At 43.3% G+C, this 13,824-nt stretch overlaps 1 protein-coding gene across 3 annotated transcripts in view; it reads left to right on the forward strand.

Moving 5' to 3' along the window:
• LOC106061551 (kelch-like protein 36) overlaps positions 1-13,824 on the forward strand; it is a 79,875-nt gene that overhangs the window by 37,911 nt on the left and 28,140 nt on the right. For all 3 annotated transcript variants that reach the window (XM_056012402.1, XM_056012403.1, XM_056012404.1), the window contains exon 2: positions 4,223-4,288. The gene's annotated coding sequence lies outside the window, so the exon portion shown is untranslated. The remainder of the gene's footprint in view (positions 1-4,222; positions 4,289-13,824) is intronic.

Genomic DNA, 13,824 nt, shown 5'->3' on the forward strand with positions numbered 1-13,824 from the left:
TTCAGAAGCATAGCGTCCACTATAATGGAATAAAAAAAAATATCTTATATCTTATATCAAAATAAGGTAGCAATTGATAAATAAAAATACTACATACTATAATTCTGACACCAAAAGTTGTCTGTAAATTTAATTTCAATATAAACAACATGTTGGTTTCCATGCGTCGTATGGCCACGTTTACACCTTTGTTAATCAAATAAGAGTTGCAAATCTTTAGGTTTTCAAAAGGTAGGATTGTACTTTTTTTCAATGTAACGAAACAATTCTAAATTAGCACAAAGGATTTTTAAAAGTTTAATTTAGAATAATGTCCATTTTAATGGTCGCTATGCGCTGAATAAGTCCTCTTAAGTGAGAAGTGCCTGCGCAAAGACTAGGAACTACAGTCACACTCATAAACTAAGAGATCTTACATTATAGGTTGGGGAGGAGGTGCCTCCGACTCATCTCAGCCAAGAACGAGAAACAGAGGCGTCCAATATCTCTTGGCCATTGATCGAGTCCAACAGCCTTGACCGCTATTACTGGCTTTACGTAAACCTTACAAGGACCCCCCCCCCCCCCTCCTATTGTATGTAAGTGAATGCTGTGATATAAGAAATAAAGATGGTATTGTTACTAAGTACATCTATGTTACACTAGTAGTCCCAGACTCGCCTTACACTTGCCCCTATCTAGATCCACGACTCTTGGGCCTGTAGTGCCTATTAAATGAAAATAAACGCAGTCAGGGCCAAAGTGCATTGGTACTCAATTGTCCCAATCGGTGCTTATAGGGCTCCACTCTGGCCGCCTTGCCTCTTCCCCCCACCAGGGGGGGAGGGTCAACATTTTGAAGAGCGGAGGGAGGGACTTGTACATCTGACACAGACGTCGGGCGTCTAGACGCGGCGGCACGTCCGCTAGCTAGGTCACTTCTGTTGTGTGCGCCTTCCTTTCTCTCGCGCGCATTGGTTGCAAAGAAGAGAAAAAAAAGTCTCTTCCCATGCACGCACATTAGATGTAAAACATTGCATCCGAATTGTGTGTGTGTGTTATAGGAGTGTAAGTCGTGTAAGTGCTTAGTCGTATTCCTCTGAGAAAAGTAGTTTCGAATAGTGAGTTGTGTAGTCTACCTCAATACACAAGTCGAATTTCTAAGACTAGGAAGGCTTTATTGATCCGAATTGGAAATTACATGCATCTAGACGCTTTTTTTTTTTGTAGTTAAATGAATACTATGCCAACAGTACTGCAAGGTTAGAGACATGTAGGCCTAGATGTAACACAGCCAAACCTCGGATAACGAGCAGGCCTAGATGTAGCACAGCCAAACCTCGGATAGCGAGCAGGCCTAGATGTAGCACAGCCAAACCTCGGATAGCGAGCAGGCCTAGATGTAGCACAGCCAAACCTCGGATAGCGAGTCGGCCTAGGTGTAGCACAGTCAAACCTCGAAAAGCGAATCGGCCAGATGTATCACATTCAAACCTCGGATAGCGAGCAGGCCTAGATGTAGCACAGCCAAACCTCGGATAGCGAGCAGGCCTAGGTGTAGCACAGCCAAACCTCGGATAGCGAGTCGGCCTAGATGTATCACATTCAAACCTCGGATAGCGAGCAGGCCTAGGTGTAGCACAGCCAAACCTCGGATAGCGTGTAATGTGGACGAGCTTTTCGCAAGATGAGCGAACCTTTCTTGAAAAAACAAACCAAATATCGATAACCGTGTGTTGATATACGAACCCCTCGTCTCCCCTTACTGATCTCAAGTTGACCACGTCTTCGACAGTATCTGATCACCATCAAGCAATTGGTGATCCAAATCTCTCTCACAGCAAGTCAACAGAATTTCAAAGGCAGACTGTTGAATACAGCCTCGAAATGGGCCCCTGTTGTTCATTAGAACTCAACGTCACATCTAAGAACTAAGACTAAGACTGCTTTATTGATCCTTACGGAAATTTGTTGTGATTACAAGGACTCGTTTCTCATATAAAGACAACACAACAGAAAAATACACATAAATACAACAGACAACATAAAGAGTTCATTCAGCGTCTACACACAGGTATCTTGGTGCATTTCATGTTCCCTGATCAATGAGTGGCGGTGATAGAGTCTGACCGAGTGAGGTACGAACGAGTTTTTGTACCGCTCCGGTCTTGTTTTGATTGACAGCAGTCGCCCACTTCGCGACGACCTGGCGTAGTTCTGATGGAGCGGGTGGCCGTTGTCTTCCAAGATTTTTTCGATTTTTCTTAGGCACGTTTGTTCAAAAAGTTCCTTTAAATGTGGTAATGTTGTGAGTGTAATTTTTGATGCTTTTTTAATGATGTTTTCTAGACGTTGCAACAGTTTAGATGAGGCGTTGCCTTGCCAACAACTTATTCCGTATGTTAGCAGATTGACACCTACATCGCATCAAACTCCAAGTCTCTCTCGCAGCAATAGCCAACAGAATTTCAAAGGCAGACTGTTGAATACAGCCTCGAAATGGGCCCCTGTTGTTCAATCGAACTCAACGTCACATCAAAGAACTGATACCTACAACGCATTCACAACCACCGCCACGGAGTGACCTTAGAGGAGATATCCTCCGAATCATACTTTTAGGTGAAGAAAATTGGATCTTTGGCAACCTAACGGCACATAGCTTATCTACGAAGAAGGACTGCACATTTACAGTATTATATTTTAATACTGTAAGATTTATTTCCCCTTTTCGATATAAAAAAAATTGATCAAAACATTACTTAATTATTTTTGTATATTGATTCATGTTGTGTTAGGGACAACTTGACCCGCGAATGGCAGGCGGGACAACGAACGTGTTCCAAATGTGTACCGGACAGACAGACGGAGTGAGTGGATAGAAGCTTGGTACAAATTCACGCTTTCGTTGAGGTTTGTAGGCCTATAGACGTTGCACTGTTTTGAGCATTATGAGAAGATGATCGTAACATCGCACTAGAGAGAAGACACTAATAGCGCTTTAAATGAGACAGGTGAAACAGAAGAGCGGCTTTTCACTACGGGTCCCGCTGAAAACGACAACTACTTGACTAATACAGATGGTATACAAGTTATTTGTGTTCCTTTGGGGCCGTTTACTTGAACAAGTGCTTTGAACTTGTGCATTAAAACAGTGCTAACTTCTGTTTCACATATGCATAGGTCTGTTAATAAAAAAAACCTGTTAATGTTTGCTTCTATATTGTTATTATTATAGTAGTAATGCTGAGGTGAACAATTGTAGTTTAAACTTCTTCTTCTTCCTCGTTCTCAGTTTCATGTTGGAGCGTTCAGATGATTAGACCAATATATGAGATGAACCGCACAGTGGTTTCCAAATCAAGGAGCTCTCCATATAGTTTTCTTTCTATTGGGGTGTTTTGGGGCCAGTGTCTTGTACTGGCAGTTTTGAAGGAGATAGTTTAAACCGAATTTTCATTCGTTTGGACAAATAAAATTTTTATCTCATGTAAATGTGTCCATATCAATGCAGTGGTGGCAACCATTGTAATTAAACTCTCTTTATGTAGTCAAAAGCCCTAGCTGACTCATCACTAACTCTTTTACTTTCGTTGGACGAAAAAATAACGAAAATTTAACCTGTTATTATTTACCGCGTAAATAGAATAACTAAGCCGTTTTCACCATCGAAACCTCAGCGGTTAAATTTCCTTGACACTTTTTTTTTCTTGCATTTTCAGTTTCATCCCAATATGTTTTTATAAAGCCGGCATATTAATGATACAAAATTAAACTTTCATTCGGTTTTTCGCCCTTAAACACTAGTGAAACTATTTTTGGTGTGTAACATTCTATAGCGGTCCTTGGCGCCTAACTTGCTATTGTAGTCATTTGAGAAAAACAATCATATTTTTATGTCAGTCAAAGCTAGGGAAAATGCTAGTATTGGGATATAGGAAATTTGTGTATTTGCCCTTCCATATGATATGATTGTAATTTTTACCTTAGTAGTATAGGTTTTGTGAAGTTGTATTGGTATAGTCCTAATGCATATTATATTATATATATATATATATATAATATATATATATATATATATATATATATATATATATATATATATATATATATATATATATATATTGTTACGTTATTTTTGTTTTTTGATGACAGTCTCTAAGTTTTCTTTATTGTCAATATTACCTTAAATTCTAATTCTAATATTTCAATTATAATCAGTTTTTTGCCTTACCTTTTTTTTTAGACTCGGTGTCAATTACCTTCTCATAGCAGACAAGTGTTGGGATTACTAGACCAACAATAGTGACAGGTAAAAAGATAAGTTGTACTTTTAGCAGTCACGTCGTCTTTAGTTATCTGGAAATTTTAAACTAATTGTCAATCGTCTGTACATGATACTTTTACGTCTTTTTAAGGAGGGAATCACCGAGAACTTTTGTAGGCCCTTAACTCATTTGTATATCTTTCAGTTCCAAGGAGAGAATAACCGAGAACTTTTGTAGGCCCTTAACTCATTTGTATATCTTTCAGTTCCAAGGAGAGAATAACCGAGAACTTTTGTAGGTCCTTAACTCATTTGTATATCTTTCAGTTCCAAGGAGAAAATAACCGAGAACTTTTGTAGGCCCTTAACTCATTTGTATATCCTTCAGTTCCAAGGAGGGAATAACCGAGAACTTTTGTAGGCCCTTAACTCATTTGTATATCCTTCAGTTCCAAGGAGGGAATAACCGAGAACTTTCGTAGGCCCTTAACTCGTTTGTATATCCTTCAGTTCCAAGGAGGGAATAACCGAGAACTTTTGTAGGCCCTTAACTTATTTGTAATTTTGTATATCCTTCAGTTCCAAGGAGGGAATAACCGAGAACTTTTGTAGGCCCTTAACTTATTTGTATATCCTTCAGTTCCAAGGAGGGAATAACCGAGAACTTTTGTAGGCCCTTAACTTATTTGTATATCCTTCAGTTCCAAGGAGGGAATAACCGAGAACTTTTGTAGGCCCTTAACTCATTTGTAATTTTGTATATCCTTCAGTTCCAAGGAGGGAATAACCGAGAACTTTTGTAGGCCCTTAACTTATTTGTAATTTTGTATATCCTTCAGTTCCAAGGAGGGAATAACCGAGAACTTTTGTAGGCCCTTAACTTATTTGTATATCTTTCAGTTCCAAGGAGAGAATAACCGAGAACTTTTGTAGGCCCTTAACTCATTTGTATATCCTTCAGTTCCAAGGAGGGAATAACCGAGAACTTTTGTAGGCCCTTAACTCATTTGTATATCCTTCAGTTCCAAGGAGGGAATAACCGAGAACTTTCGTAGGCCCTTAACTCGTTTGTATATCCTTCAGTTCCAAGGAGGGAATAACCGAGAACTTTTGTAGGCCCTTAACTTATTTGTAATTTTGTATATCCTTCAGTTCCAAGGAGGGAATAACCGAGAACTTTTGTAGGCCCTTAACTTATTTGTATATCCTTCAGTTCCAAGGAGGGAATAACCGAGAACTTTTGTAGGCCCTTAACTTATTTGTATATCCTTCAGTTCCAAGGAGGGAATAACCGAGAACTTTTGTAGGCCCTTAACTCATTTGTAATTCCTTCATTTCCAAGGAGGGAATAACCGAGAACTTTTGTAGGCCCTTAACTCATTTGTATATCCTTCAGTTCAAAATATGGCTGATATCTCAACATCACGCCATACTGTTACATTTAGCTTAAGTCGGGTTAAAACCAGATACAAACTCACTGGCGGCCCCTAATGGGTCCACTGTTTAGCAGGCCATGGAGGCAAAAAGGACAGGTTTTGACATTTCTAGCACGAATATCAGACGCTATGAAGTAGAAACTATCAAGAACAACAATCATCAATCTGTAAAATATTTATTGAAAGGCATGATAGTCTGCAACCACTCGCATCCGAATCGCAAGGGCCTTGCTTGTGGCCTGTTTAAATACGGCCCAACGTCATTAGCGCTTGCCATGTAGACAACAGATGAGAGGTTCGTGTTGCAAAGATTAGCCATTGCACCTAACACTTAGCTAGAGACAAAAACAGTGTGAACTCTTTCAATAGCTTCTCTAGCTTATAGTTTATTTTCAGCGTTCAAAGATGACACTTTTTCCTTTTTAAAAGTATTTGTTTTATATATTTTGCTTGTTTTCTCTCCTAATTCGACACTGTCGACTATGCTTCTGTGAACCCGTTTCTCTCGAGTCCCTTGTCAGTTTTGTTTGAAAATGCAATGCAGCATAACTAAGCTTGCCTGGCATGTGTGCTTGTCTTTAAAATGTGTCAGTGTGTGTTCCCCCCCCCCCCCAAGGCACACTTTTGAGTTTCTGTACGTGATAGATCTGGTGACTGACCTACTGTATGTGATAGATCTGGTGACTGACCTATTGTATGTGATAGATCTGGTGGCTGACCTATTGTATGTGATAGATCTGGTGACTGACCTATTGTATGGGATAGATCTGGTGACTGACCTATTGTATGTTATAGATCTGGTGACTGACCTATTTTATGTGATAGATCTGGTGACTGACCTGTTGTATGTGATAGATCTGGTGGCTGACCTATTGTATGTGATAGATCTGGTGACTGACCTATTGTATGTGATAGATCAGGTGACTGACCTATTGTATGTGATAGATATGGTTACTGACCTATTGTTATTGTATGTGATAGATATGGTGACTGACCTATTGTATGTGATAGATCTGGTGACTGACCTATTGTTATTGTATGTGATAGATATGGTGACTGACCTATTGTATGTGCTCGTTATGATTGGTGCACATACAATGACGTCATAGTTTCAAGATGGGCGTACAAGAATTTTGAAATGCTTGCGCATTAGTCAGTAAATATGTCTTTGCATTGGAAGAGGTGTCGCTCAGGTCTTTTTTTTTTCTTTTGCTATAGAGTGATGGATGGGGGTGTTGCTAGTTAGGATTTCCTGACCTCCACCGTATTTTTACGTCGAAATCCACTAGTAGGGAGTTTGGGAGAGAGCGTTCCCAGAGGGGCGCAAGGTCCTGTCAAGAGAGCGCGAGGTCCTGTCTAGAGGGGCGCGAAGTCTGTTTTAATCTTTTGCAACACAGCCATTCCTTACAAATAGAAAAACACAACCTTATAAAATACTCAGAAAAAACACAAAGATAAAGGCACATTTCTTATTCCATATGCTAGATGCTAGGACAAATTCGTACTAGTGCTTTTTCTTCTGTAGCGCCATTATAGCATGGAACGAGTTACCAGAATCAGCTAGGAAAACCAATGACATTGCAGAGTTCAAGTCTCTTATAAATCAACTCGCAAGATTACATTTACATGTGAATACTCGTTGGACGTAATTTTCTTATTTGAAGGGCTATCTGTAACTGTAATGTATAAAATAAGTTCTAATATATACATCCCATAATCTTGTTCTGTTCTGGTTTGGTGGGAAAAAAAAGACGGTCACTAGAGAACATTCATCAAGACATTACTATGTTTTCCTGTAGGTTTTTTTTGTTTTTTTTTTAGCATTTTATATTTTAATGTTAGTTCTCACAGCCCCATCGTTGTATTTGTCTGCCTAGAATATAATGATAAATCTCAGTTAAAGTATCGGGCACTGACGGCTGCCAAACGTTTTCATATATGGTAAAGCGATTGGCTTTCGAACCTTGAGGTCCCGGGTTCAAAACTCGGTGAAGACAGGGATTTTAAATTTCTTGATTTTAAAGCGCCCCCCCCCCCAGTCCTCCCAACTCTAATGGGTACCTGACTTTAGTTGTAGTTTTTCTGTCCACATGACACCCTGCTCGTTAACCGTTTGCCAATGAAACAGATGACCTTTACAGCAGTGTCCCATAGATTGCAAGGTCTGAAAGTGAGTACTTTACGTGACTTACTATGAAGAAAGCGACCGAAAAAGAAATTGACTTTGGGGTCATTGACTTGTTCGTATTTTTTTAAAATACTCGCCCCAAGCCTGAACCTTCTCGTTTCTCTGTTGTGTGTCTTTGAGCTTGGACGTGAAAGTCACCAAAAGTAAAGCATGAATATTTCATCTACTCATTCTGTGGCGGCTGGTGCCCTGGCTAAGTTAAGTTGTGGCGCCGTTTTGAAGTTTAATTTATGTGCTGAAAAAAAAAAAAGAGTTTTCTGAACTACTTATTGTAATACACGACGCCTAACCCTAACCCCCCCCCCCCCCGACCACAAATTGTATTTCCCCCAACCTTGTCCACTTTACCGGCTTCACAGTGAGTCAAAAGACTTGACTATTACGACATCTGTGACCGCCCCCACCCCCCTCCATCTATTACCACATCATGGCCGAATTCCGAGAGTTACAGGTCGCGTTTCTTGCTTCCCACAGAGATGAGAAATCAACCAATCTTGTTGGTAGTGTGCAATCACATTTGTAAACAAGTATTTACTCTATTAGAGTAGGTTTGTTTCAACATTTTTAATACAGTCTTCGGTTTCTTATTTTACGTTTAATTTATTCAAATTTGTCAAAGTTTTTTTTTTTGTCCTCCCTGACACATTGAAATGTTTGAAATCAAGTACAAACACACCCTACATTTACATATTCAAACACACCCTACATTTTCATATACAAACACACCCTACATTTTCATATACAAACACACCCTACATTTTCATATACAAACACACCCTACATTGTCATATACAAACACGCCTACATTGTCATATACAAACACACCTACATTGTCATATACAAACACACCTACATTGTCACATACAAACACGCCTACATTGTCATATACAAACACGCCTACATTGTCATATACAAACACACCTACATTTTCATATACTACAAAGAAACCTTTTTTTTTCCGTTTTCCTTTTTCTTTGTTTCAACTCATTAGTAAGTACTAGTGCTTTTGAATTATTTACGCGCGGACCGGATGGCCTGGCAGAGCAAGAGTAACCTGGAATCTCCCTTAAACGCTTCATTTTACTCATTGTTTTAAATAATAATAATAATAATAATCTTTATTGTCCGTATGGAAATTTGTCTTACAATTTGGGCGTGGTGGCTGAAAGATTGCCCAAAGTCTTATTGAGGGTGGGGGGGAGGGATCGTGGTGGCTAAAAGATTGCCCAAAGTCTCATGGGGGAGGGGGCGTGGTGGCTGAAAGATTGCCCAAAGTCTCATTGGCAGTGGGGCGTGGTGGCTGAAAGGTTGCCCAAAGTCTCATTGGGGGGAGGGGGTGTGGTGGCTGAAAGATTGCCCAAAGTCTCATTGGGGGGAGGGGGCGTGGTGGCTGAAAGGTTGCCCAAAGTCTCATGGGGGAGGGGGCGTGGTGGCTGGAAGATTGCCCAAAGTCTCATTGGGGAAGGGGGGCGTGGTGGCTGAAAGATTGCCCAAAGTCTCATTGGCAGAGGGGGTGTGGTGGCTGAAAGGTTGCCCAAAGTCTCATTGGGGGGAGGGGGCGTGGTGGCTGAAAGGTTGCCCAAAGTCTCATTGGGGAAGGGGGGCGTGGTGGCTGAAAGATTGCCCAAAGTATCATTGGGGAAGGGGGCTTGGTGGCTGAAAGATTGCCCAAAGTCTCATTGGCAGAGGGGGCGTGGTGGCTGAATGGTTGCCCAAAGTCTCATTGGGGAAGGGGGGCGTGGTGGCTGAAAGATTGCCCAAAGTCTCATGGGGGAGGAGGCATGGTGGCTGAAAGATTGCCCAAAGTCTCATTGGGGGAGGGGGCTTGGTGGCTGAAAGATTGCCCAAAGTCTCATTGGGGAAGGGGGGCATGGTGGCTGAAAGATTGCCCAAAGTCTCATTGGGGAAGGGGGGCATGGTGGCTGAAAGATTGCCCAAAGTCTCATTGGGGAAGGGGGGCGTGGTGGCTGAAAGATTGCCCAAAGTCTCATTGGGGAAGGGGGGCATGGTGGCTGAAAGATTGCCCAAAGTCTCATTGGGGAAGGGGGGCGTGGTGGCTGAAAGATTGCCCAAAGTCTCATGGGGGAGGAGGCATGGTGGCTGAAAGATTGCCCAAAGTCTCATTGGGGAAGGGGGGCGTGGTGGCTGAAAGATTGCCCAAAGTCTCATTGGGGAAGGGGGGCGTGGTGGCTGAAAGATTGCCCAAAGTCTCATTGGGGAAGGGAGGCATGGTGGCTGAAAGATTGCCCGAAGTCTCATGGGGGAGGGGTGTGGTGGCTGAAAGGTTGCCCAAAGTCTCATTGGGGAAGGGGTCGTGGTGGCTGAAAGATTGCCCAAAGTCTCATGGGGGAGGAGGCATGGTGGCTGAAAGATTGCCCAAAGTCTCATTGGGGAAGGGGGGCGTGGTGGCTGAAAGATTGCCCAAAGTCTCATTGGGGAAGAGGGGCGTGGTGGCTGAAAGATTGCCCAAAGTCTCATTGGGGAAGGGGGGCATGGTGGCTGAAAGATTGCCCAAAGTCTCATTGGGGAAGGGGGGCATGGTGGCTGAAAGATTGCCCAAAGTCTCATTGGGGAAGGGGGGCGTGGTGGCTGAAAGATTGCCCAAAGTCTCATTGGGGAAGGGGGGCGTGGTGGCTGAAAGATTGCCCAAAGTCTCATTGGGAAGGGGGCGTGGTGGCTGAAAGATTGCCCAAAGTCTCATTGGGGAAGGGGGGCATGGTGGCTGAAAGATTGCCCAAAGTCTCATGGGGGAGGAGGCATGGTGGCTGAAAGATTGCCCAAAGTCTCATGGGGGAGGAGGCATGGTGGCTGAAAGATTGCCCAAAGTCTCATTGGGGAAGGGGGGCGTGGTGGCTGAAAGATTGCCCAAAGTCTCATGGGGGAGGAGGCATGGTGGCTTAAAGATTGCCCAAAGTCTCATTGGGGAAGGGGGGCGTGGTGGCTGAAAGATTGCCCAAAGTCTCATGGGGGAGGAGGCATGGTGGCTGAAAGATTGCCCAAAGTCTCATTGGGGAAGGGGGGCGTGGTGGCTGAAAGATTGCCCAAAGTCTCATGGGGGCGGAGACATGGTGGCTGAAAGATTGCCCAAAGTCTCATTGGGGAAGGGGGGCGTGGTGGCTGAAAGATTGCCCAAAGTCTCATTGGGGAAGGGGGGCATGGTGGCTGAAAGATTGCCCAAAGTCTCATTGGGGAAGGGGGGCATGGTGGCTGAAAGATTGCCCAAAGTCTCATTGGCAGAGGGGTGTGGTGGCTGAAAGATTGCCCAAAGTCTCATTGGGGAAGGGGGGGCATGGTGGCTGAAAGATTGCCCAAAGTCTCATTGGCAGAGGGGTGTGGTGGCTGAAAGATTGCCCAAAGTCTCATTGGGGAAAGGGGGCATGGTGGCTGAAAGATTGCCCAAAGTCTCATTGGGGAAGGGGGGCATGGTGGCTGAAAGATTGCCCAAAGTCTCATTGGCAGAGGGGTGTGGTGGCTGAAAGATTGCCCAAAGTCTCATTGGGGAAGGGGGGCATGGTGGCTGAAAGATTGCCCAAAGTCTCATGGGGGAGGAGGCATGGTGGCTGAAAGATTGCCCAAAGTCTCATTGGGGAAAGGGGGCGTGGTGGCTGAAAGATTGCCCAAAGTCTCATTGGGGAAGTGGGGCGTGGTGGCTGAAAGATTGCCCAAAGTCTCATTGGGAGGGGGAGGAGCAATGGTGGCTGAAAGGTTGCCCAAAGTCTCATTGGGAGGGGGGGAGGAGCAATGGTGGCTGAAAGGTTGCCCAAAGTCTCATTGGGAGGGGGGGCGTGGTGGCTGAAAGGTTGCCCAAAGTCTCATTGGGAGGGGGAGGAGCAATGGTGGCTGAAAGGTTGCCCAAAGTCTCATTGGGAGGGGGAGGAGCAATGGTGGCTGAAAGGTTGCCCAAAGTCTCATTGGGAGGGGGGAGGAGCAATGGTGGCTGAAAGGTTGCCCAAAGTCTCATTGGGAGGGGGGAGGAGCAATGGTGGCTGAAAGGTTGCCCAAAGTCTCATTGGGAGGGGGAGGAGCAATGGTGGCTGAAAGGTTGCCCAAAGTCTCATTGGGAGGGGGGAGGAGCAATGGTGGCTGAAAGGTTGCCCAAAGTCTCATTGGGAGGGGGGAGGAGCAATGGTGGCTGAAAGGTTGCCCAAAGTCTCATTGGGAGGGGGGAGGAGCAATGGTGGCTGAAAGATTGCCCAAAGTCTCATTGGGAGGGGGAGGAGCAATGGTGGCTGAAAGGTTGCCCAAAGTCTCATTGGGGGGAGGGGGCGTGGTGGCTGAAAGATTGCCCAAAGTCTCATTGGGAGGGGGGAGGGGGCATGGTGGCTGAAATATTGCCCAAAGCCTCATTGGGAGGGGGGCGTGGTGGCTGAATGGTCAAGCGCCTGGCTTTTCCAAAACGAGAGTACCGGGTTCAAATCTTGGTGAAGACTGGATTTTTGTATTTCTATTCCGCCAAGCTCTAATGGATACCTGCTTTTTGTTGGGGAAAGTAAAGTCGATTGCTCGCTGGACACATGACACCCTGATTAGCCGTGGTCATAGAAACAGATGACCTTTACATCATTAAGTCCTATAGGCATTTTAAAAGTCTCATTGTCAATCTAGCGTGTTCCTTATTTAGCGAAATCGTATCGATACTATCAGGTTTCATGATCTGTAGTTCATTTGTAAGAGGCTACTAGATTGGGTAGCTGTGCTTTAAAATATAATACCAAGTTTATATAAATGACGGTATTCTTGAAATTAAAAAATAGAAATAATTGTTTCATTTCTCAATTCCTACTTCAAGCTCAACTTTCTGCCTAGTCTAAAACCAAAATAGAAACAAATTGATTTTTTGTTTCGTTTGATAACTTTTTTGTTTTTACTTTCTTATCTAGCTGAAAATTCGCATAAAAATCCATGCTGCTTGGCTGGCTACACATTTGATTTGAAATTTGAGAAAGATCTCTTTGTTAATTTTTGAATTTATTATAATGTTGATAGAAGTTTTCAAAAATGGTGGCCATTTGGTTTTCCATTAATTTACATGTCATTTATAGATCTAGAATTCTAGGTGCATATATTTATGTTTGAGCCTGAGGTGTTTGGTCAGTTGATTTGTCAGGACAGCGTACTTTTAACGCGAGATCAACCGTTATAGAAGGCCTGAACACCGACCTGCGATGTCGCAACTTGTGGGCAGTTTAGACCAATAGCTCTTTGCCACGCCCTTTCCACCACTATTGTACCATAGCGCACTGTTCATGGTGTAACGTGATAGATGGACCATACTAATAGCACATCTATTAAAGCAATTAAATAATCATATTTATATTTGCTTAATGCTAAGGACCCTATTGACAAAAAAAAATAATTTAAAACAGCTGACATAAAATATATCGCTTGCAGCCCTTGCACTGCATTCTTTACAGACCATTGACTGTGACTGAGCTTGTGTGTGCCTATTGCCAAACTAGTTATAATGAGCATCGGTCAGAGCAAGAACAATGACTCCTAAGACCTGCCATGGGACTGTCATTCATAAAATAGTTGCCGGCGCGTTAACGAATCACACATTCAGGGATTGGTTGGGAAACATGCTTGAAACTGGCCACGTGATATGGAGAGACGTAGGCTAGGCTGTGAATGAATGAACTGTGTAGATCTGGGCGCGAAATGGTGGGGATAGATCGAATAGAAAGGATGAAAGTGAACTGACAAGCCATTAAAAAAAAGATTGATGGTGTGCACTACACATAGAGGATACACAAGGTGTGTGCCAATTAATAATCTATTTTTCATTAGTTGGTCTAGATGAGGGTGTCTTTGAATGGGACTTGTAGTAGAATGTAGACTAGTCAGTCGAAGGTGACACACGCCACGTGGCCAGTCCTCGTGTTAAAAAGGGTGAAAGTTGTTTTCGTAGGATTGCCTGTAGCATTGGCGGGAGATTGAAAGAAAGATGGGTGCGTTGA

The sequence above is a fragment of the Biomphalaria glabrata genome, chromosome 15 (assembly GCF_947242115.1).
Source record: "Biomphalaria glabrata chromosome 15, xgBioGlab47.1, whole genome shotgun sequence".
Lineage (NCBI taxonomy): Eukaryota > Metazoa > Mollusca > Gastropoda > Planorbidae > Biomphalaria > Biomphalaria glabrata.